Source organism: Notechis scutatus, chromosome 4 (genome assembly GCF_049901735.1).
Source record: "Notechis scutatus isolate UNSWTSFEM ecotype Mainland chromosome 4, rNotScu1.2, whole genome shotgun sequence".
Lineage (NCBI taxonomy): Eukaryota > Metazoa > Chordata > Lepidosauria > Squamata > Elapidae > Notechis > Notechis scutatus.
This window is the reverse complement of record NC_142012.1, coordinates 112,742,174-112,768,509: the sequence shown is the minus strand read 5'-3', so window position 1 is coordinate 112,768,509 and position 26,336 is coordinate 112,742,174. Positions and strand designations below refer to the sequence as shown.

The window sequence follows — 26,336 nt, the reverse complement described above, 5'->3', positions numbered from 1 at the left end:
ATCTGTCCTTTATATTTGAGTTACTTCAAGCAAGTAATATTGTATAAACAGTATTATTCAAGTGTGCTTAGAATTTTCCAGTATCAAACAATATCACACTATTACAATCCAGGACCTTCCAGTGTCAATTAACTCAGGATTTTTAACACTCCAAGGATCCAAAAATAAAACTTGAGTTTTATTTTTTTACAGTTTATTAATCTTTGTGACTATTAATCTGCAGGTCAATTAAATAATAAGTACTAAAATGTATGGGAAAGATAGCAGAAAACTATTTTAAGCTAGCATAGGTGATAGTAAGATAGTAAGAAAATTGCAGTAATCTACAGGGAATTATTCAGTATAAGGTTCAGCAAGTGGAAGAGGAAATGCAGAGAATCTGAACTTTCTAGATCAACACCCAACTCAATGTATGATTCCTGAGACATCTCTGACAGATGGCCATCCAGCCTCTGCACGAAGACCTTGAGTGAAAGAGAACTCAGTACTTCCTGTGGCAGCCAATTCATGGATCAGCCAATATAATCAGGAACCCACTCCCGACATCTAGCTTGAATCCACTTCCTTGCATTTATAAACCACTGGTACTGATCCCACTATCTGCCGCAGTACAGAATCAATCCACTCTTTCTCCCATGAAACAACTCTTCAGATAATTCAAGACTTTTATTATACTATATATCCTCTAAGTCATCTCTTCTGTGGGTTAACAATTTCCGTGATCATTCCTCATAAAATACAGTTCCAGAACTTCACTATTCTACTAAATCTCTTTGTCCTCCTCCTCCTCCAATTTGTGTTAGTCCTTCAAAGTAGTTCAGAAGTACAACCAAGAATACCAGCTCTTTTTAATTGTAAAGTTGTGTTAAGAGAATCTTGAAAGATTCAAAGTATTTACCCCCTCCTTTCCTTTTATCCTTCTGAAAACTAAGGAGAGTCCCCTGTGAAACATTTCCACTGCCAGCTCCCCTTCTGTAGGCTAACAGCTTTTACATGCCGACTACCAGAGTGCAACTTTCCCTGTCTCCCAAGGTCATTCCCACATCCCATCACATCTGTGATTGGTTTTTGTTTTAATGGCAGTATCAATACTGGACACAGAATTCCAAATGGGATCTGCTCACTTCAGCTCACATTAGGAAGATTAATTGGTGGCTTTCGCTTTGGCAGACAATACTTAACATGAAAAATGAAGTTGGAGAATCCTACCAACCATGTTCTTTATCTTGTCCCATATTAAAACAGCTAAGGACACCACCAATTCTTTTTATTGGTGGCAGAAGAGAGCATCTAAATCACATTTCATGACAATACTATTCTGCCAATTCAAGGACAAGTGGAGGGTACTTTAATGTGGTTGTCTGACTGTGTCCTAGAAAATACTCAAAATCCCTGAAAATATCTAACTCCCACTGATTTTCTATGAGAAGGGAAATTTCTTGAGTGGCATAATTTATTTCCTTTCCATTGGAAGCAATAGTCATCAAAGAAATGGAACAATAATCTCTTAGGTAACTATTACCAGCTATAATCTCAAAATCAGTTTTGAATTCCCAAAATTCACTATTTTTAAAGATTTTTCAGGCCTAACAAAGCAGAAGAAATCAGCTTTGTTTAAAACCACATGTTTTGTGTCTATTGTTGATCAATGCCCATTCATTATGCAATTCCCATAAGTGACAGCAATGATTAATCTTTTCATATTCTGAACTGATATTAAGCTGAATGTAAGGGCCATATTCAGCCACAGATGTATAAATGTTACTAAAAGTTATCCATTTTTAAAATCCCTATTCTTGTAGTTTGTGCAATAGGAACAATAATGGAAAAAGAGCAGCAAAGCGTTAAAGCGACACATGATTTGATTCCTTGAAGAAGAAGAAAAAGCATTTGAAAAACAGCCATACGTCAGCCCTACAGAAGGTGTCATGATATGTTACTGCACACTCATGTTGAAATTGTCAATATAGCATGTGAGCACCTCATTTCATAGTATCTGTCATAATTAAAAAAAACACTTAGTACAACATATTAAAAGTTTAAAAGTTTCAGACTGAACATACATAATGAGATTAAAATACTGGCCCAGTTCATTAGGAAAAGTGTCATGCCCTGTCAGAATCTGATTCCGAGGGAGAGGCCGAGCAGCTGACAGGGTGTGGGATTATGGCTCCAGTGGCTGTGGAAGAAACTGGGGAAGGGCAAAGTCCGGCTGGCCAGAGCAGGGAAGAGGTAGAGCAAGGCAGAGGGAATTCAGAGGAAGATCCAGGCCCACCCCCTCTTCATCCTAGGGCACACAGGAAGGAAAGGAGAAGGGAGCAATGTGAGTTGCATGGCTTACAGGGGAGGAAAGGGCCCTGATTCCCTTCATTAGCTGCAGCTGGGAACACAGTGTTTAAAAAGGGAGTTTGCGCATAGCAACTCGTGGAAAGGAAACTGTTATCTTTTATGGTCAAGGATTATCTTGGCTCCTGTTATCTTCTCAACTGTGGGTGTTTTGTTGGCCTTTGAAGTCTACAATTCCTTATCCTGCCCTGTCCAGTTAATTGCTGCAGCATAGTTTGTGTGGATTTTTATTTACAGTTTATATGTACTTTGTTTTCGGACTGAATTTCCTTCATTTAAAGACTGTTCTTGGGAGAGTTTTTTTCTCCAGCCCAAGGTAATTGGACATTGGGAGCAAAGTTGGAGGTATTAAAGGGACTTTTCTTACTTATGTGACTGTATGATGATGCCCCAGGTCATCACAAAAAGTTACTTTATGAAAGACAATGCAAAACCAAATTTAGAAAGACTAATAGCAATGATAACCCAAGATTTTCAGAAATCTAGGTCGGCTGCCTTCACAGTGGGAATGGGGTCAAAATGACAACATGAATATTTGATTGCTGGTAAAGATAAACAAACCTAAAAGGTCAAGCTTTTGAATCACAACTTTTTGCTAAGAAAGAAAGATCTCTCTTCAGAATAGATCATATACAATATTTATTATCTATTACAGATCTAATTCACCAAATAAGTAAAGGTTTCTGGTGCCAGGACAACTTAGAAGTTTAAGATATGTCAGTATAAAAGAGTATCTGTTTCAATCATGCAACATTAGACCAGTTGGGTTGGTTTCCATCTTATGTCCATGAGATTTTAACTAGTGCTCATGTGCCTTGGCAGGGTTGAGTTAAAGCCAGTTGTTCCCTATCTAGACCCACACAGGCTCCTGACACTGGAAAAGCACTTAAAAAGTATCAGGGCAAAGCTCAGGGCAAAAACTGAATGTCATTAGTATACTGATGAAACATCATCCCATGCCATAATATCAATAACACTTAGCCTTATATACCACTTCATAGTGCTTTACACACACTATATGTGGTTTTACAGTCAGCATATTGTCCCCAATAATCCGGGTCCTCATTTTACTGACCTCAGAAGGATGGAAGGCCGAGTCAACCTTGAGCCAATGAGTCTCAAGCTGCTGAACTGCTGGCAGTCGGCAGTCAGCAGAATTAGCCTGCAATACTGCATTTTAACCACTGCATGTCAATCAACATTTTGTTAAATCAAAGTGGAGTGACAGTCAAGTTCTGTGGCATCCAAAACAACAGGCTTAGAACAGACCCTTTCCACAAAGATGATCAATATCATCTCAATGCTATATTCCAACATGAACCCAGATTGCAATTGGCATTCATGCCAGTTAAAGAACCACCATTTTAGGTGAACCACCTTAGTTAGACCTTGGTAAATCTCTTTATACTGATGGCTTAGTGCTTTAATGCTTAATGCTTTAATGCCTTAGTTAAATCAAGCTTCAAATTCAGGATCACATTGGATCAACATTTTATGCACAATTCTAGAAACCATGTAGGCATCATATCTAAAAAATGTGGCACACTCTTACAGGGCAAAATGAACAGGAATGACACAGAATACTGAAGTTATATGCTCCACTATAGCCATAGCATAAAATGGATATACAAGTCACATTCCATATGATAAGCCCCTCAGAGATATCAAGAATATTATGTTCTTAGATTCAGTGAGCTATTCTGAATTATGTATGCAATCCAATGACCTTTTAAGACAATCAAGAATAGGGTTCCTTTTGGCTCCTATGATTGACAGTTCAGGATTATATTCACACTAAGCTAAAAGGTGTTAGAAGAGATATCTAACACAGAGCTGCAGGAGCATTCATCAATAACAAAGAATGGACATCAAAGACATTTCAAAATTAAATGAAAAATATTTTATCTAGTTCAATATCACGAAGTTGCACAGAAATGTTACATCAATTTATATCTCCAGTGTAATAGAAGAGCTGAGCAAAAAATCAAATTACAATATCATGTTTGAGAGCAATAGCAGATTTCCTTCTCCCTTTTCTCTGTCTTCGGAATATAAATTCTTTAGTTTTATGGGTAAACTAAAGATTAACCCCATTAGTTGTAGTGCAGTATGATATAGCTATTGTCATAATTCCAATAAAGAGCTGGCTAATTAATAGGTGTGTTATTATTTTAATCATATTAAATGATTAAATATTACATCAGCCACAGCATTTTAACCATTCTTGGTAGCTTAATGTGAACTTGAGACTAAGTCTTAATTTCCAGGAACCCAAAATGATGGTTATTTGAATCTTGCTTGGTTAAAGGCCCATGCACGAGTACCATGGCTTCATACGCTTTTTCAGTTACCTGTTTTTAAGTTAATATGTCATGCAAATTCAATCTTTCTTAGGCTTCAGGACAGGACAGATCAAATATAACTGTTGGAGGAAAGATATGGTTGGAGAGCAAGAGACAAGAGGAAGATAAGTTGATCACAAACACAAGAATTCAGATTTGCATGTTTATAGCTGCCTAGAACTAACTCAGTGGGAATCAAACATGCTAATTGCCTAGACTCACCCAATGTGGACACACTGTGACATTATGACAGCTTTGTCAACAGTATTTAAATGAAAAAAAAAATGTTGTCACAGAACAACCATTATTAGCTGTCAAAATAACAGTTATTATAACAAATAAATCAAACTTACATTCATATATCATGAATATTATTTTAAGATATTATAATTGTGACAATCATAACAGGCATATGATTTCCAAATTATACACTACTATAATACAAGCATGTCAATACAGCTGCTGATCAAGGAAAGTGAATGAAAAAATCCCAGACAGTATACTAGAAATTATTATTGTGATGTTATGAAGTATGGCAGGTTTATACTCTTCCTAAGCATGAAAGTTTTCAAGATCTATAGGCTACAGCTCCTAAAATTCCCAATTCCAACATATGTGGAGGATGCCAGGTTTGGATTCATGGTATCCCTATAACTTAGGAAAATATTTTGAAAAAGAAATAGGTTGATAAAGATAGATTCAAGAAAAAGCTAAGTAATATCACAAGGCAAGCAGATCAGCTGATAGCCTCTCCCATAGGAGGGGACAGAACATTTAATGAGCAGTATTTCCTCAAATTGGTTATGAATTGATTTGATTGCCATCTTTTTGGATATTATGGCCCCAAACTATGGAATATAGAAGTACAAGAACTAGTGTTTTAAGTGGGGCAAGAACAAAGTGGAATAAAGTGGAAGTCACTTCAGCTGGTACAGTATTTGTGTCATACAGTCTATAAGGCACATAATAGCAATCCGTCTGATTGCCACATTTGATACCAGCTGCAGTTTTCAAATGCTCATCAAGGGTAGCATTATGAACCACATAATCTAAAGGGGCTTAAGGAATATATTGTTATGGCCAATTACTTCTTTTCCAGAAATTCAAGCCTATAGCTTCTTTCCAAGGAGGGAATTATCTTGGGGACAGAGAAGAAAGAAGAATCCCAAACAGTCAAAGAAAAAATTCAACATAACAGAGAAGAGAAAATGAGTTAAAAGTTAAGATGAAAAAGAACCAATAAATGTGGAGAATGAAGACATGCCTTTAAAAATGTTATGATAGATCCACCTAATACATAAATGACTGTATCTTTTGATACAGTCCTATGACCTTTTTTCCCACTGGGTGCTGTTCTGTTGTTGAAGATGATTCACTTCTCATTCCTTCTGTATTCAAACATTTGGAGTTTCTACATTGCTCAGAAGCAACCTGAACATCCAAAGCTAGATGGCAGACTTCTAAGGGAATGTACTCCAGCAGAGAAATCATGAACAGTTATTGCAGTTATACGTTTTAGAGCATGACCACATCTGATCCAAAAAGCTTTAGAATGTGACCTGTAGAAAATGAGAGGGAGGGACACAGAACAGAAAGAGAGAAAACATAGATTAGCTGTGTTTTTTTGAGAGGCAGGTGATAGCTGGGAATGATAGGTGAGTCTTCAGGAAAGAAGGAAGTAAAATACAAGTAAAGGCCAAGTAGACAAAGAAGAGAAGCCAGACAAAGAAAGCAACACAGCAACACAGTGGTGAAATCAAAGAGAATTAGCTGAGAATTCCTCAATTAATGCCAAACCTTAGAAGCAGAAACCATCTACCAAAGTATGACAAATTGGAAAAATTAGTATTAACATATAATATGCATAATCAACTGTGGTTTAAGATTGCAGAACTTAGGTTGCTCTATTTTATTTTTATTTTAGAAGATAGATGATAGATGATAGAAGATAGATAGATAGATAGATAGATAGATAGATAGATAGATAGATAGATAGATAGATAGATAGATAGATAGATAGATAGATAGATAGATAGATAGATAGATAGATAGATAGATAGATAGATAGAGACAGGCAGACTGATAGACAGGCAGATATAATCATTAAAAAAACCCAAATATGTGAAAATATAAGATCATTCTGTTTTTTTCACTGATGCTTCAAAAGCCCAGAGAACTGGAAAATAAGATGATGTTGACATCTATCATGCCATAGAGGTTGCCTGGAGTTTGTTCAGTCTCTTGCATTACAAAGCAGAGCTTGCATTGGCCTTTCAGATGAATCTCCACATCCTGGAGAGGGATATGAACAAGCAAATACTGTTTAAGAATGTCCCCAAATACATTTTGCTTAATAAATCTGTACACAATAGAGTGCTGTATCCCAAATTGTATATACTATAATAAATGTTGTAGCCAAAAATTCAACTGATCCCCCCCCCAGTCCATAGATTTTTACAGTCAAAACTGGAAGATTTATATATCCAACGTATACTAACATAACTCCTGTTATACTAAACTGTCCCCTCATAGAGTGATCTTTTCAGAATAAATGGTAAAGGCTAAACATTTCTGTTGACATGCATTTGTCATTCTCTATATCACTCAGTTTTCTATTCTAAGTAAAAATATACTCACACATTCATAACAGGACATAAAATTTATTAGAAGTATATCACAGAATACATAAATTCAACATATCTTGGAATATCCTGCTCAGTAGGAAGTCTTATAATATGATTTATCAAAAAGTTCCACTTTTTAAGAAATCCCTTATTTGGCAAAATACAGTCAAGCATTTTTATCTTTTTTGCTTTAAGCATTTAATGCCAAAATAGAAATATGTGAAAAATATATACATACATACATACATACATACATACATACATACATACATTATATATATATATATAGATAGATAGATATTGTTCTCTCACACCTAGCCTATAATATGTCTATTACACACACAATCAGAAAATGTGTGGAGTCCAGTGGTGGTTCAAATTTTTTATATGACATACAATTTTCTTTCTTTTTTTAAAAAAAACACCAAATTGGATTTCTTCTGGCATATTCGAAGAAGAGTGCTCTGTGATCTAGCTGTTTTGTATGGAGCCATATAGCAATGCTGAGTCTCCCAAAACCTATGGGTGGGATTAGAACATAGGGTGAGGGTAGCCTTCTCTCAGACTGGACTATTCCAGTTTGACAGTAAATGCACTGAAATGTACTTACTGCTCTGTGCTTATTGCATCCACAGTCAGCCATCAGGACCCTGTTTCAAGTGAACCAGGACTCCTAGGTAAGGGAGGACAGGTTAAACCCTTGCAAAGTGAGGAATATTCTAGGCATTTGATGGACGAAGTTGCTCAACTTTGTTTGGAATTAGCCTCATGCTAGGTGGATTCAGAGGAGAGGACTGAAGCAAGTCCTAGTTTGGCTATCTGGGAGGTCTTTAAGTCAGTTTTGAGGAAGTGGGCTGGGTCTTTACCACTGTGAGCACTATGTCTGGTTAACTGGATCCATGACTTCCCTGTCTGGTCAAGATTCCCTAGGAGGTGGGAGACGATTGTGTACAAGCACTGGTAGACCATTCATGAATTCTACAGTTTTTGATAACTCCCATTCAGTCTCCTTCTTTTTAGGGAAGATTGTTGAGAGGGTGATGGGCTCCAAGCTGTGGAGGGGCCTGTGTGAAGCAGATTTCTACGAAGATCTGTATGCTTGTACTCCACTGGTATTTTAGTTACACCCACATTTTTCCAATTTTTAAAGTGGCACCTGGCTGAGTGGGGGTTTTTTTCTCCAGTTGATATGAAAGTAAATTTATGCTTGTCTTTCTTTAGCAACACCTGGTTACATAAACCCAGCAATAACCTCTAGGCTGAGTGTTAAAGATGAGACTTTTCCATAAGTCATTTCCCATTTTCTATCTAATCTATTCCTGTCTCCTTCTTGACCTTCATGAGTTTATACATTCCAAGCAATAAATGTGATTTAGCCCCATTGCTAATTCTCTTCTAAATTTACCTATTGGTAGAAATCACAGGATTGCTCTGTTTGTCCTCCCGCACCTACCCCAAACCCTATCAACAATAAATCTCAGTAGCAAAAGAAAAAAGATCAAAAATCCCTCACTGTCACATTTGGATCCAACAGCTTCAAGGATATATAAATGTTCAATAGCTCGACATCTTGGCGATACTGTTCTAAATGAAAAATGTTTATCTTAAATTGGACATCCCTAGATAAGTGCTGTTGGACGGCTTATCGCTACAACAGATTCCTGTCAAAATATTGCCTTCCTTGATAAGAAGGGCGATTTTATTATGAATGTGCAGCCATGAAAGCTCTAACAGCGTATCAGAAGACAATGTATGCAGTTAAAACCTTTTTCTTGCCTTTCTAAATGAGTTTACCTTATGTGTTGCTATCATGAAGCATTGCTTATGAGCCCTTTATCTCACCGAATCGGTGCTTAATAGCATCTTTGCTATCTGAAGGAATTGCAGTATCACAGCTAGCTTATATGCAGCAGCATGTTTGGGAGGATGGCACCGGGGGAAGGGGCTGAGCGTGAGGCATTTTGCCTCACCTATCAGCAGTGCCACGGGGTGGCATCAACTGACAGAATCATATCTTTTTCATGGTGGCTGTACAAGGGAGTGAGATTGAATATGATTAGTATTTTCACATTCTTGTTTATTAAACAATGTATCTCAGGCTCTTGAGACAGACAAGAACCTTACCCTTCGTTTCATTTTATTTGTTTGAATCATTATTATCCTGCCCACTTCAACAAACTCTGGGTAGCTTATGTAAATTTGTATGTATGTGTGTATTTAAAACATATATATAAAGTCACCCAAGTCTGGATAGTTTACAAAAAAATTATCAAAACCTGAGCTCCCCTTAAAAAACAACAAGAACCCAGTACCTAAACCTACAAGCAGTAATGAAACGATAAAACAGTAGCATGATGGTCTAAACCAGGGGTGGGCAAACTACGGCCCGCGGGCCACATCCGGCCCGTTGGTCTGTCCAATGTGGCCCGCCCCTGAAAAAAAATTGCTGCCATTGGTCTGTCCAATGCGGCCCGCCCCTGAAAAAAAATAGCTGGGCGTGGCGTAATTGCCCTGTGCCGCGTGGCCCCCAAAGCTGCAAAACAGTGCGGAGCGATCTAGGGTAGGAAAGAAAAGAAATTTGCAAAGGCCTCGGCTGGGAGTTCGAAATCACCTTCGAGTGCGACCTCTCCGAAGGTGAGTCCCCACTGATCCCCCTTTTTTTCCGGGGCTTCCAGGCTTAAACTTTGCAAAGGCAAGGCTTGCAGGCTGGAGCGTCTTCCCGCCGAGGAGCGGGAAGGATTCCACCTGGCGGGCGGGGCGGGCTGCTTGGAGCCACCTAAAGCTAGGCCGCTGCTGGTGGAGCTTTGCCCTGCCTTGGTGCCCCGTTTCCTGGCTCGGCGGTCCTGCTCGGGCGGCACTTTAAAAGCCTGCTCCCAGCACCCGAGCAACTTCCCAGCAACTTTCGGCTTCGTTTTAACTCGCGGGCACTCATGCCTGGCCCCGAGCCACGCGGCAGAAGGGAAGCCGGGCGGGCGGGCAGGCTGCTTGGAGGAGGCTCCGGGCTTCCCCTCCGCCAGGCGCGAGCGCCCGCGAGTTAAAAGCGAAGCCGAAAGTTGCTGGGAAGTTGCTCCGTTTTCCAGGGCTTTGCAAAGGTAAAGTTTGCAGGCTGGAGCGTCTTCCTGCCGAGGAGCGGGAAGGGTTCCGCCCGGTGGGCGGGCGGGCTGCTTAAACTTTGCTCGGGTGGCACTTTAAAAGCCTGCTCCCAGCACCGAGCAACTTCCCAGCAACTTTCGGCTTCGTTTTAACTCGCGGGCGCTCGCGCCTGGCCCCGAGCCGTGCCGCGGAGGGAAGCCCGGCGGGCGGGCGGGCTGCTTGGAGGAGGTGACCCGGCGGCGCTCCGGGCTTCCCCTCCGCCGTGCGGCTCGGGGCCAGGCGAGCGCCGCGAGTTAAAACAAGCCAAAGTTGCTGGGAAGTTGCTTGGTTTTCCGGGGCTTTCAAAGGCAAAGGTTGCAGGCTGGAGAGTCTTCCCGCCGAGGAGCGGGAAGGGTTCCACCGGCGGGCGGGGCGGGCTGCTTGGAGCGGGCTGCCGTGCGGCTCAGGGCGGCGCGGCGCCCGCGAGCTAAAACGAAGCCGAAAGTTGCTGGGAAGTTGGTCAGTTTTCCAGGGCTTTGCAAAGGCAAAGTTTGCAGGCTGGAGCGTCTTCCCGCCGAGGAGCGGGAAGGTTCCGCCCGATGGGCGGCGGGCTGCTTGAGCGGGCTGCCGTGCGGCTCGAGCCAGGCGCGGCGCCCGCGAGTTAAACGAAGCCGAAAGTTGCTGGGAAGTTGCTCGGGTGCTGGGAGCAGGCTTTTAAAGTGCCGCCCGAGCAAAGTTTAAGCAGCCCGCCCGCCCACCGGGCGGAACCTTCCGCTCCTCGGCAGGAAGATGCTCCAGCCTGCAAACTTTGCCTTTGCAAAGCCCTGGAAACGGAGCAACTTCCCAGCAACTTTCGGCCGTTTTAACTCGCGGGCGCTCGCGCCTGGTGGAGGAAGCCGAGCCTCCTCCAAGCAGCCTGCCCGCCCGCCCACCGGGCTTCCCTTCCTTCCCGTCTTGCTCGGGGCCAGGCGTGGCGCCCGCGAGTTAAAGGCAGCTGAAAGTTGCTGGGAAGTTGCTCGGATTTCCGGGCTTCCAGGCTTAAACTTTGCTCGGGCAGCACTTTAAAGCCTGCTCCCAGCACCCGAGCAACTTCCCAGCAAGTTTCGGCTTCCTTTAACTCGCGGCGCTATGCCTGGCCCCGAGCCACGCAGCAGAGGGAAGCCCGGTGGGCGGGCAGGCTGCTTGGAGGAGGTGACCCGGCGGTGCTCTGGCAGCAGCAAGAGGCAGTTTCGCCCGGGCTCCGCTCAGGTGTATGGCTAGGGCTGTCAGGAGTTGCTACCGCCGGCGCAGCTCCCGCAGCTCCAGTCCCGCATTGCCTTGGGAAGGAAAAGGCAAAACCAGGAGCCGCTGAGCCTGAGCCTCCGGCTCAGTGGCTCCTGCTCCCGTTGCAAAGCACCGCCGCGGCTCTTCCTTTTTGCCTTTCCCTTCCCGAGGCAACGCGGGAGTGGAGCCGTGCGGAGCCGCGCCGGCGGTAGCAACTCCTGACTCAGAGGGCCTCCAAGGGGGAGAGCCTCAAGGGGAGGGGAAGGAGGAGAAGAGGGGCGATTCCCAAAAAATCTTGTGCTGACCCGGCCCGTCTGTTAAATTTTAAAAGTCAATGCGGCCCCCGAGCCAAAAAGTTTGCCCACCCCTGTTCTAAGCAGTTCAGAGAACCGGTTGTTAGAAGAAATTACTGGGCTAATCCTGTAAGGAAGGCAGGAAGGAAACATTCTGGTGTTGCTTACAGAAACTGCCTTTCCGTTAACCCTTATTACATTCTTGGCAGGATACACTTCCTGTCTCAGGAACTTCTCTGGAGTTTTTTTCCTTCCTTTGCTGGTACTTTGCTTGTGTGGAGTGACCATTCAAAGTTACAATGGCACTGAAAAAAGAGACTTATGACCCTTTTTCACACTTACAACTGTTGCAGCATCCCGACAGTCACGAGAGGCCATGCGAGGAGATGCATGCCTCAGTATGAGTGATATTGAGTTGGCCTCGCCCAGCCAATAACATGACCACCAAACCACTCACCAACTAAGCCACACCCACAGAACCGGTTGTTAAAAAATTTGAATCCCACCCCTGCACACAAGCACAAACGCTGTATATAAACCATTTGTCATAATACACTAGAAAGTTGCACTTAAGGGCTAAATGCAGCCCAGGACCTGTATTATTCAGGAAAGGGTCTTATTTTCAGCCATTGCATCTGTGCTGCCTTCAGTCATAGGCCTTTATTATTCAAAGCCCTCTTTTTTTTTTACTAATGGCTAAAGCATCCTCCTCAGTAAAGGCTGTTTACAGCTTAGCACTTTATTTTCAAAAATACTTGATTGCTCCCTCCAGACAAAAACTTTATCACACAAAACATTATTTTATTTTTATCCACTATTTGTAATACTCCTGTCAGGGATTTTGCCTGTCTAAAAACAGATTTCATTTTCCAAAGTTCTGTTAAAACAATAAGGATCTTAAATTTAAAATTCAGTTAAATCTGGATATGCTCACAATACACAACCCAGATACTGATAATATTGCAATGACCATTGGAACATATTGCTTTGATACAAAATGAAGTCTAAAGCAGCCTATTAGCTCTATTATTTAGGTTTATATCTCACTTTGGGTTTGGGCAAAGCTCATAGGTCAAACAGTGTTTCAGCCCAAATTATTGATGCCTCTCTTAATTGATTTATCCCTTCCTTTTAGGGCTAGAAATACATAAACAAACATATGTTCCACACCACGTTCCTATTTCTGATTTTAATATGTTTGTAGGCATGTGAGTAACAAGTACAATATTTCCCTGAAACACAGATGTACAACCCAACAGCTAAAAAACATCAATCTATAATATTTTAATGATTTTTTAAAATAATTGATAAAATTACTAAATGAATACAAACAGCAGTATGGATTTTGTGTAGCAGAGCTTTCTAGAAAAGGAAGGTCTTCAGCAACTTCAGGAAATATAAAAGTAAGGATCAACACTGGGTTGTAGGAAAGTGTCTTTCATTCAAGAGGAAAGCACACTTGCAAGGAGATTCAGGACAGCTGGCTCTTTGGCCCTCTGTTGGCACAGGGACCTCCCTGTGGTAAATTAGATGAACTCAGCTCAAAGTGAGCTAATCAACTGGAGCAGGAAAACCTTCCCCAAATTCCTTCCCTTTTTCTCAGACACATCATAGCTCTTTCTGGGGTCATGGCTGATATCTATTCTTTTGTTTCTACAACTGGCATCTGGAAATTGGGGATGAAAGCTGTCAATCCTTGGTCCTACCTCCCTTTTATCTTTTTTCCTCTACTTTGCAGTGACAAAATAGACAGGCTGCACAAAAACTTTCTTTCCTTATCCCCACTCCCTACTGGCTATTGTTAGTACAATGATAAACACAAGTAGTGAATGAAGTACTTTTCTTGAGAGCAAATATGGAAATTATGGCAGAGAGGGTGGGGAACCAAAACCATAATACCCTGGAATGGATTACTGGAAGGACCACAGATCTTTTTATGAAATTTCCTGGTAAGGTTTTTCCAGCGAAGAGAATGGCGAGCCTACTTTAAAATCCCCCCTTTCACAACCCAGCATTGCTTAACTCTCCTCATTTGATACTTTCACATTAGAGGTGAATATGCAGAGAGCATAGAGCCAAACACCTCTCAGCAACCATTGGGTGAAGCAATAAAGTCTTTGTTTGGAAGAGGAAAAAGGAAAGCTGTTGTCCTTCACTACCCAGCATGTAGCTGGACATATGCCAACTTAACTATCCCTGTGTGGGAAAAAAGAACAACAAAAAAAGGCTTTTTCATAAGACTTTTCTTTGGTGGGGCAGGATATCCCTTCTTGTTACACCAGACTTGCTGTAAATTGCCATTTGCTTATCCCCCATGAAAGACGACCCACAGTTGGCAGCAAAGTCCTGTATGTGGGCTACAATCTCAGACCTTCTTTAATTTAAATGCTTCTTCTTTGAGTGATGGGTTTTGTGGGTTGTGTCATTCCAGTTTGTGCAAAGGGAAGGAGCGAGGAGATTTGTGCCAACTATTAAAAACTATGTGGTTATAAAGTTTGCAAAGTGTGATAAATTTGATCTGTGCTACCAAGTAAGGTAGTCTGCTAGCCTGTTCATCATACCTAACTCTGGTATGTAAAGCTTTACTTCAGGAGGTAGAAGAGGAAGAGAGAGAATGTGTACAGCTGTAGCCCGCTGCTGAAGCCAACAGATGGGCAGCACTGAATGAAAGCCACATGGCATTTTTTGCTGTTGTTGTTGTTAAATTCAGCTCATTAGGTTTTATCTACAATATGTTGCTGTATTGGCAGAAAACTGTGAGCAAGAAGCAGTAATAGCCAAAGTTTGTCAATAGTTACAGAGAAGATTTCATTGTAAAAATACATTTATACAAGTGAAGTTTGATTGCTTTTTAGGTCTAAAAAAATAGTCCATTCCTCAAATTTCAGTTATGTCACTCTTTACAATGTGTATCAAAATGGGAGCCCTCACTAGCATATTAATTAGATTTTCTATTCAGCCTTTATAATTGCTTGTATTCTTTAGATTTGTCAGCAGGCAAAAGAAGAAAAAAAGAGAGTTTTCTATTTCTTTTTCCAGGAGAAGGAAAAACATATTGTGAAACTAAAATTTTTAGATAGACCTACTTTGAAGCACTCACATGAAATATGATTTTGCTCCATATTTTAGGAGTTATGAAGCCAAGAGTAATGAAAATCTTAATGAGGAAAAAAGTTATACCTCTTTGTCAACCGCAATGCCCCCTGAAAGGAAAAGAACATAAGAGGGCAACAGTAGAACAGTGATTTGCATAAAACTGGCATATGCTGGTTTATGGTATGGGTGAACACTGAGAAAGAATTACTGGGATTTAATTGGAAATGCAACTGGTATACTTAAAAAAGTGAATACAGGTATATGTATGCTAGCTCACATTATTATTCTTGGTACTATATGTTTAAGGCCATTCCCTTGGGAGGATGGTGGACATGTCCTACTTTATTATAAATGTTTGCAGTGTTCAGTATGAAACCATTTTTTTATTAGTGGTATCTGCAGGAAGGCAAGATCAGTGCTATGCGCATCCTATCCCTTTTCTATGCACATTGCTCTGTCACAGACATGCCCATACATGCGGTCCCTCTGAGAGGGAGATGGACAGTTTTTAAAATGTGATAAATATTTTTCTAGTCAGAAATTAAAGTGATAAATTGAAGCTCAGCTGATGTACCCTGAGCCCTAAATCTTTACTGGCCATGGGGGAAAGTATTCCTCAAAAGTCCATGAATTCACACATTTAACTTTAGTTCTCAAGTACAACGTTTTATGTAACCCTCTAAACCACCTGGGCGGTACCCCCGGGCCCGGGCCCCGCCACGCGCCCTCTTTTGAAGCCGACCCCGGCGCTTCACAGGCGGCCCCGGCCCGGGAAGGCTTCTCAAACCCGGAGCGCCACGAGCCCCACCGCCAGGCGCCACCGCCCTCTAAGCACTTTGCCATTTCATGTAGAAAAAAAAGGAGACAATTCTTTTTCAATTCTAAGGTTATAGGTTGAGTTGGGTTGGGTTAGTTGCCACCTACATCCTTGCATCTTTTCACATGCATTATATGCCATCCCTTTGTACCACTTTCATTTATCCCATTCCTCTTATCCCTCTTTCTACTAGTTAACTTGAGCTGTTGTTGCAATCAGGCTTCATCCTTGTTCCATTGACCTCTTAACTTCCTATTACTTTTATGAATGTGAAGCAAAAATCAGAAGAGCTGGTTTATCCTCTCTCTGGAAAGACAGCATGTTTTGTTTCCCATAATTAATGACAACCAGAGGATCAATTATTTGTTTCCTACAGCCAGTCAAGCATGTTGGTGAATTCCCTAGTCACGGGAAGATATGGATTTTCTCTTTCCTGTCTCATACCCAGTTTCATGTTCTTGTATTATCTTATCCTGGCCTAACCATTTTTATCCCTTTTTCCACAAGGAAATAATTCTGAAATTAATATGTCATCTTTTGGGTCATCGCCAATAATGCTATGTTTCTTTTCTTCTTCTTTTATGATAATGAATCATTAGGTAAATGCTAAACTATAAACGTATTAACATCGTTGATATTTAAGAGGGAATTAAACCATTTTAAAAAGGAGGTAGTAAAATGTTCATCTACTTTACAGGTGCAGCAAATGTTCTAGACATTTGACAGCATTTTAAATTGTGCTTTTAAATGTTTATTGTCCTACATACATCCCACCTCTGAGAATGATGAAAGTATAACCTGTGGATTTGATAAAGAAATTATTTGATAAATCAATTTTCAAAAAATAAACTCTGATGATCTTTTAACATATCACAGTATTTTCTTCCTGTTCCTTGAGCTCCACTATACTTATATCTGTTCTGTTATTTCAATTTTTTCATACTTTGCCTCTTTCTTGTAACATTTATGTTATGAACAGGTATCAATTATCTAGTCTGGAGATGGGATTTCTCTCCCCGCCCCCCGCTTAATATGGCATAACATAAAGCAGAAGCAGAAACATAACAAATGCAAAGAACTTTACATTTCAAAATTGTTTCAATGTATGTCATGAAAGTCCAGATCTTTTTAAAACATTTGTTTCATTTTGCTGGTAAATATCAAAACTGAAGGTGGTTTTATATTATGAAGCTTGGGCACTACTCTAGTCATTATTCTTTCAGTGAAAGCTTTATGCATAATTGCAATTGATTTCTCTTACTTCTGAAAGGTTTATTTATGCATTTCAGTATATCTTATCTAGATAATTCTAGATCATGAAGATATTGATGAATACCGGGCCCAAGACAGAATCTTGAAATACACTCCCTGCATGCTTCCTTCCATGGTAAAGGTACTCTGGATTCCTTTTATAGAGTCTCTATGGAAACTACCAACTCACAAAGGCTATTAAAATGATATTCATTCATCTTTACCACCACTTTATCTTTACCAAAACAACTGGAGCATCACTTGAACACGTTGGTATTGACAAAATCACAATCAGTCAATTGCAAAAGGCAGCTTTATTTGGAATGGTTTGCAACATCTGTTTATTTATCCTAAGTTCTTGGGAAAGATTCAATAAATGGTCAAAAATGCAAATCCAATCTAAATATCTGGCTGACTGTGTGACCAACCACAATAATAATAGTAGAAGGTTTCTGAAGGTGAAAACCTTATTATTCCTCTCCAAGCATGTGCTAAGCTCTCCTTAGAGGACCAACAAAGTGATGCTACTAAGGCTGAGAAGAGACTGACTGGGAGAAGAAATATGCCAGGTGCAAGAGATCTCAGGAAGTATCCTGCAATGGTCCATTCAATTCCAGCAGAACCACTGAACGCAGATTTCTTTTAATTACCTCTTAGACTACAACTCTATATCCAGCTTGTGTGTGTGTATGTGTGTTTCCTAAATGTCATGATGCTATTGAGGCCAATTACTTGAAAAACATATGATACTTTTCTCCCTTATAGCTGTGTGTATGTGCGTGTGCGTAATATAATTTATTAGAAATATTTAAGATCACCCAGCTCTACAACAACTTCTGGGTGGCACACAGTAAAAAAATCATATAGTACAGTTTAATAAAATCAAAGCACCCAAATACCAACCTGTCATGCCCTTGTTGGAGACTGATTCTGAGGGGGAGACTGAGCAGCTGACAGGGAGTGGGAGTGTGGCTCTGGTGGCTGGGGAAGAAACGAGGGAAGGGCACAGTCCGGCTGGGCATTCAGAGGAAGACCCGGTGCCATTCCCTCTTCATCCTAGGGCACGCAGGGAGGAATGGAGAAGGGAGCAATGTGGCTTATGAGAGAGAAGAAGGCCCTGACCCCTTTCATTACTTGCAGCTGGGAGAATAGGATATAAGTGGGGCGTTTGCACATGGCTCCTTGCTGGAAGCAAAGTATGCATTATCTTGGTGAGTCTTATCTGGGTTTTGGCGTCCCCCCAACTGTGGGTGCCAGGTTATGCTTTGAAAGTCTGCAATTTATCATCCTGGCCTGCCATGTTAATTACTTCAGTGTGGTTTGTGTTGGGTTTTTTATTTCTAATTATCTTTACTTTGGGTTCAGACTGCATAGACTGTTTTTTGAAGAGTTTGTTATCCAGCTGAGGATAATTGGACACTGAGGCCAAGTTGGAGGCATTAAAGGGAATTTATTCTACTTTGGTGACTTTGTTATTTTTGTGTCATGCCCTGGGTCAGCACACAACCATTTAAGACAACCAACCAAGTAGGATTCAGCACCCACTCCAACTAAGGTCTGGGCATTTAAGGTTTGAACATGGCTAAGATAAGGGCCACAAATATTGGGGCAAGTGGGGTAGTTGGATGGCATTGCAGAGGGCAGGTGCTAGGACAGACAAAGATGCTTCCTAGCTCTCATTGAGGGATGCTGCCTAATGGAGAGATTCTGGAACATATCAATTCTGCCTGATTGTATACACAGAGCAGAAGCCCCAGAAGACAGATCATCCTTTAGATAACCAAGGTTTTTTTGTGTTGTTGTTTTTTTGCCATGAAAGGCTGCATAAGTATTAGTAATCACCTTGAATTGCACCTAGAAACCTATTGGTAATAAATATTATTGTATTCATGGTATTATTATGGCCATTTTAGTATTACAAATGACCACAGATTTTATAATATACTAAGACAGTTCAAGGTTATAAATAAGATGAGAAACATTTATTTTCTTCAAAATATCCCCATCACCAACAATGATTCATCACTTCTAACACTAACAAAAAAATTCTGATTATCCATAATGCATTTTTTCTGACCCCTCTATGTTCCAGTTTTAAAGGTAAAATGAATTTGTATCTCTAGTCCTAGATGAAACAGCTAAACTTCCACAGGAATTCAGCTGTAATCATTTCTAGTTTGCTCTGAATGTGTATAGAAACCTTTGAATACTGACTCACTGAGGCCTTCTAAGATAAAAAAAAAAGGTCTAGTTTGTTTATTTGCTTACTAAGGCTTCTTTCTTACTCAACCAGAAAAAAAAAAGTTTAGATATCCTATAATAAGGAAGTTTACATCTTAAATTACAATAGATCAATATGCCAAGAGAAAAACGAAGCACAAACCACACATCCATACATATCTTTCAAAAGAGTATTATAGGTGGAACAAAAAAGAGAAAGAAAATATGAAATACAGGGAAACATGGATGTTCTTCTTACCAAAAGTTTGGATATCAGATCTAGTGGAAAAGCTAGAATTTCTTAGTTGTAAACCATAATCATCCTTATTTTTTTTTAAAAAAAAAAAAAACCCCACACACACAATATATGAGATGAATATATATTGCAGCCATCTTTTCAGTGATGTCATTCAAGACCTAGATTGGAAAAAATATTTCATAGCATAGATACCATATTTTCCTGAAAAATCATTAAAACAAATAGCTAAAAGCAGAGAAAGATAGATGTCAGAAAGGGTGGATGAGGAATGGTACAGTATATTTCTCCATGCCGTGGCACTTTTAATTTTTTTTAAAAAAAATATGGAAATCGTAACAAGTAGAAAGCCGAGAATCTAGGTCACCATGGCAAAGTTCCAGAAGTTGGGTGTTTTGCAGTGTGTCATCAGTATGAAGAAAGTGCCTAACCCAATTTCCACCTGTTGTTTTTCTCTGGGCCTGAACAGAACAGCTGTGTTCCCCCACTTAATGAAGCAAACATCCACTAAAGCAGAGGTCTCCAACCTTGGCAACTTTAAGACTTGTGGACTTCAACTCCCAGAATTCTCCAGCCAGCAGAGCTAAAGGATTTAGATTGAGGGCAAGAAGTAGCTTTGAAAAGTAATTGCAGGAGGGGAAAAAATTAGGAATGGAGGAAAAGCCATTTCTTTTCTCTCCTTTGCTTTGCAAAACTAATTTTAAGCGGTTGAGCTAATTAACAAAGTATAAATACACCCAATAGTTTTACTGAATTAATGCAATATCAGATTCATCATCATAAAAATAAAATAATAAATAATAATAAACATACAATGAAAAGAGATTGAAAATTTATATTCTGAATCAAACAAGGTTGAAACATACCACACCAGGGATTTGAAAAGAATTCACATCTTCTGATCCCATCTGAAAAAAATTCAATACAGGGAGTCCTCGACTTACAACAGTTCATTTGAAATTACAACAGCACTGAAAGTTGCAACAGCACTGAAGTTGCAACAGCACCGAAAAAAGTGGTTTATGGCCATTTTTCACACTTATGACCGTTGCAGCAACTCCTGGTGGTCAAGTAGTCAGAATTCAGATACTTGACAACTGACTCTCATTTATGACGGTTGTAGTGTCCTGGGGTCATGTGATCCCCTTTTGTGACCTTCTGACAAGAAAAATCAATAGAGAAACCAGATTCACTTAACAACCATGTTACTAATTTAACAACTGCAGTGGTTCACTTAACAACTGCATCAAGAAAGGCAAAATTCACTTAACAAATGTCTCACTTAGCAATATAAATTCTGGGCTTAATTGTGGTCTTAATTCAAGGACTACCTGTACCTCTTCTTGTTTAGAATTGGAGTATCTGCAGCTGAAATAGATGGTTTTTATGCTAGTCTAAAAGAGCATCTAAATCAACATTTCTATCTAACTTTTCCTAGAAATAAATCTTACTGAACATGTCATCATTATTTTTGAATAAACATGGATATGATTGTGCTGTCTAACAGAACACCTGCCTTACAAATGACTGCATAGTAGAAGTTCATTTTGGTATAAATACTGATGTATTTTTTCACAATTAAAATTGCAGTTTAACGACAACTTGAAGGAGTTCTTGGGACTGAATCCAAGATTGCTGCATTGCACCTAGTAACCTGGGTTACTAAATTGTGTGACTCTGTTCTATTCCATTATAATACGGTCTCTAAAGATACAAAAATCACTGACATATTTACATGTAGGTCCAAATGATTTATTTGTTATCCAGGAGAATCATTTTTATAGATACCTAGAGCATTCATTCCTAACTAGACGCCTTTCAGATATGGTTAGATTTTAGCTCTAAGATTTCTCCATTGTCCATACTGCCTGGAAAATCTCAAGGTTATAGTATTACTCCTAAAGAGAGAGCCAGTTGGGGAAAGCTGATTTACAAAAAGACAAACAGAATGTTTATATATTTTATCCTGATGTTCCCCAGACTGACATCCTTGAAGGATGTTCAACTACAATATTCATCATGTCAATGCTAGCTAAAATTGATGGGAGTGAAAAAGGCTATAAAGAGCCATGGCGGTGCAATGGTTAGAATGCAGTACTGCAGGCTACTTCTGCTGTCTGCCGGCTACCTGCAATTTGGCGGTTCGAATCTCACCAGGCTCATCCCTCCATCCATCCGAGGCCGGTAAAATGAGGAGCCAAATAGTTGGGAGCAATATGCTAACTCTGTAAACTGCTCAGAGAGCTCTGTGAAGCACTATGCTATTAGCCTGTGCTATTACTATTGTAATAGTAATACTACTTTTGAAAGACTAGAATAGTTTTCTTTAAGAATCCAAAATAAACACATAGAATGCCTATACAATATTAACTAGTGAATGGTGCCTAACCAAAAGTTTATCAGAAAAGAGGAGAAAATAGTACACGAAGCATAGCAACCGTTTTGCCAACTAGAACTTCGTCTGTTTCATTGAGTTTGGCAGGAATACAAAGAAAGGATTAAACATCTTCAAAAAGAATGATGAGAGCTCAGCACCAAGGGAGATCTGAATGGAGCTCCTTGCGTTGTTGTTACTGTAACTGGTTTAGTTTGTACTTCTGAGAAGTAGGTCAAAAAGAAAAAAACCTTGAGTTTCCCTTAAAAAAAAAATTGTTTTTTCGCGATTGAGGTAGACCAGCAGGAAATGGTTCCCTTTGTTTCATTGTCAAAGAGGATTCAAACTGTTGTCCTCCTTGCAATTAATTTCTTCAAGAAGACAAAAAGTCAGCAGTTCACATGTCATCGTATATCATTTTCATCTGTAAATTCTCAGTGGGTTATTAACACCTCCCTGCCAAAAGCTGCATGTTATTAAAAGATCCCTTTGTCACTAGGATATCAACCCCCTCCCCCGCCCCACACACAAATTGGCACCAAATATCCTGGGAGAAAGCAGATTCTAAGGCATTTAGTAGTTTCTAAACATAAAAAAGGTGATTTATTGTCACAACTCAACAAGATTGATAGTTTTCTAAGGATTAGGGTTTGACAGAAAAAGGAGAGAAAAAGGAGAATGCCTAGGCTAGTGTCTAGAGCAGGGGTGTCAAACTCGATTTCCTTGAGGGCTGCATCAGGGTTGTGTTTGACCTTGAGGAGTCAGGGGGTGTGGCCAGGGGGCGTGGCCACCTTGACATCACTCATGTTGGGGGCACCTGTGGTGGCCCGAGCACTCTGCCAGTGAAAACAGAGCTTCCTTTTCACTGCCAGAGGGTCGCAGGAGGTTGTCGCAGCTGAAAACAGAGGTCAGAAGGGCTGCATGTGGCCCTGCTGACCTCCATTTTTACTGGCAGAGGCACCGCGGGCTGTTTTTCACTGTTTCCAGGACGGCCCTGTGGGCTAAATCTAAGTACCCCATGTGCCGGATACGGGCCATGCGCCTTGAGTTTGACACCCGATCTAGAGCAAACCACTGAGTTCCTGTTATATGACAGTTTCTTTGATAACTGGATTTATCTTCCAGTTTGCAGCTGTTGTGCCCAGCTTCAGATCCCACATGGTTGTGTCTGTAGGTTGTGTCAACCTAGATGGTTGTGTCTGTGCTGACTAGCTTCATCACCAACAAATCAATTCCTGGACAATCTGTGTTCTGTTTTGCACAGTGTGAGTTGACTTGTTTCTTCTCTGAGAATGTTATGGACCAGTTTAGCTTATCTCCAAAGCAGTAGTACATGCTTGCAACAAGGACACTTGTACTCTGCTTCAAGAACTTCTGGGCAGGCCTGCTGCCTTCTTGGAGGCATCATCATCATCAAGACAGCAGCCTCGTGAAGCTTCTCAATGAGAAAGTGCAATTTAATCTTCCTTTTAGCCTTTGTTTTCATCCAAGGCAGAGGCATCTTCTGTTTTCCAATTCCTACTTTATATTAAAGGAGCCCAAGAAAGCAGCTGGGCATATCTTTGTGTGCTGCAAAAAGAGTTGTTCAGCATGCTTTCCTTGTAGCCATTTTTCATCTCTGTGTATCAAGGCTGAATTACTCTTTCAATTCTCAAGCAGAACTAGTCAAATATTATTTTTCAAGTGGAGATCGAGCAGGAATTTTCCAGTCCCCTGAAAGCTTTTTCCCCCTGTGAATGAAGTTTCTGCTTTTCAACCTTATTCTCAAATTGATTTTTTAGAATTTTGTTTGTTATTTCTTTTGATAGTGTTTTTGTGTTTTTTTGTTATTGGAAAGGGGCACAATGTGCTAGTGTTATAGCTTTTCTATTGTCCCCCGATCAGCCTGCAAACAGTCTGGCTGCCCTTGCTTACTGGTTTTAAAAAGCCCAGTGGAAGTGGCTGCACAAGGTATCTTCCTTGTGGTTTCATTGTAGCAGAGGAAGTAAAAAATGGAGTAGAATTCTGAAAAGTGATTGCATCATAAAAAGCAGCATATCTATACACGTCCCTTCTCCACCTCAGAGTGAATCAACAAATCAACACAGCACCTATGAACATTTAATTGGAATATTACAATACAATTTAATTGTATTGTATTTAATCAGATACTAATATTTAATTTTTAAATAATTAATTTAAATAATTAAAATTAATATTTAACTGGAAAAATACAATACAAACTCAAAGTAAACTGCTCCAAACTTGATTGCAGAAAATATGACTCCAGCAACAGAGCAGTCAATGCCTGGAATGCTCTACCTGACTCCATTGTTACAGCCTCAACACCTCACAGCTTCAACCTCAAACTGTCTACCTTGGACCTCACCTAAGAGGTCCTTAAAGGGGGCGGTGCATAAGTGCATCAGCATGCCTACCATCCCTGTCTTACTGTCCCCATTTATCTTTATTTACTCCCTTTTTCTTGTTTATGTTCATACTTATACTTGTTATCTTGTACATGTTTGACAAACAAACAAATAAATAAAAATAAAATATCTGGGGAGGACAAATAAAAGGCAATCCGGAATTTTTAACCATTTTGTTTTTACATTTTAAATACATACCGTATTTTCCAGACTATAGAGCGCATCGGAATATAAGCTGCACCCACTATATTTTAAAAGAAAAAATATTTTTACATATATTAGCCGCACCAGACTATAAGCCGCAGATATATACGTTGTGAAATGAGATATTTACACAGAAAGGTTTTGTAAATGTTTATTTACATACTTAATTGTTTCCAAATGGTGCCTGTAACACAGCAGTAAAACGGCTGAACGAACAAAACAGAAAAGCCATTAATGTTTTTATTCATCCTCCTCCTGTGCACTGAAACCACTGAAGTCGTCTTCTTCAGTGTCGGAGTTGAAGAGCCTCTGAACATCTCCGTCACACACCTTTTCAGTCTCTCTGTCGGTGTCACTCTCAATGTCACTTTCATCTCGAGGCACAGTTAACAGATGAAGTTGTGCTGTTCTCTCCACGCAGCAGTCCAGCCTTTCGAAACCCCTTGGTGATCGTGGATTCTTTCACACTGCTCCACGCTGTTAGGATCCACTAGCAGACCTCAGAAAAGAATGCTCTTCGCATGCGGCCAGTTTTTGTGAATGATTTCTCGCCGCTGGTCATCCAAACCTCCCACTCACCTCGGAGTGCCTCTTTAAATGCACGATTCACACTGATGTTGAGTGGCTGCAAAAACTTAGTTGTACCTCCAGGAATCACAGCTGGAATTGAGTTTGTTCTCTTGATGGCTGCTTTCACAGAATCTGTTATATGGGCCCTCATACTGTCCAAAACTTACTGTAGCACTCCGTCAGCCATTCAGTCATTAGGCTTTCTATCATCCACCCTTTTTTGTTAACTTTAATGACTTTCGGGAGTTTTTCTTTTGGCATAGTCATCCGCTTAAAAATCACCATCAGTGGAAGCTTCTGTCCAGATGCGGTGCAGCTCAAAACACACGTGAAATGCGTTCTCTCATGGCCAGTTGTTTTCACCATAATGGATGATGCTCCTGTCTTGTTAACAGTTCTAGTTAGAGGCAGGTCAAACATTAAAGGTACTTCATCCATATTTATGATGTCATCTGGTCCGATGGAATTCTCGGCTAGTTTTGTTTCAATAAATATGTGGAAGTTTGCAACTTTTTCCTTGTAGTCAGAAGGGAGTTGCTGACAGACAGTCGTCCGCACCCTGATGGACAGATCTTTTCGTCTCATAAATCTACAACACCATGATGGTCCACCTTTAAAATCTTCAATACCCATTTCACTGGCGATTGTTTTAGCTTTCAGTCGGATCTGCACGGTGGATACACCTCGGCTGTCTGCTCTCTGTGTGTTCACCCAGTCTTCAAGAACATTTTCAAGTTTAGGCCATTCTACTGAAACATTGCTACAACTTTAAAAGCACAACTATAATGACGTGGGAAAATACCCGAACATAGCTGAATACCATACATGTAAGTACCCGCGAAAACTTAAGAAAACATGTGTGTGTGTGTGTATGTGTGTGTTTCCATAGAATAAAATATCTATGGAGACACACACACACACACACACACACAGAGAGAGTATATATACCATAGATATTTTGTTATAAGTGAGGGAACACTCATTTTATGAAGCCATTTAAATAGCTTGTTCTTTTGCCATCTCCTTTCAAAGTCAGAACTCAAATACTTTATAATTATAATATATCCAGGGTGGCAGAGGAACAAGCGGAAGTTGGAAAGTTGGAGATTAGAAGTTGATCGGGACATCAATTTGAGTTATTGGGTTTAGGGGATGGTGTCTTGTGTCGTAGTAAAAGTTCTCAATTTTAATATCAAAATC

At 40.2% G+C, this 26,336-nt stretch overlaps 2 long non-coding RNA genes across 3 annotated transcripts in view; one reads left to right on the top strand and one right to left on the bottom strand.

Moving 5' to 3' along the window:
• Positions 1–1,883, top strand: part of LOC148130869 (uncharacterized) — a 34,059-nt gene extending 32,176 nt beyond the window's left edge. The window contains exon 3 of the long non-coding RNA XR_015749393.1: positions 1,803–1,883. This is a non-coding gene — a long non-coding RNA (uncharacterized LOC148130869). The remainder of the gene's footprint in view (positions 1–1,802) is intronic.
• A 2,386-nt stretch (positions 1,884–4,269) lies between these two features.
• LOC148130868 (uncharacterized) overlaps positions 4,270–26,336 on the bottom strand; it is a 176,783-nt gene continuing 154,716 nt past the window's right edge. For both annotated transcript variants that reach the window (XR_015749391.1, XR_015749392.1), the window contains exon 4: positions 4,270–6,247. This is a non-coding gene — a long non-coding RNA (uncharacterized LOC148130868). The remainder of the gene's footprint in view (positions 6,248–26,336) is intronic.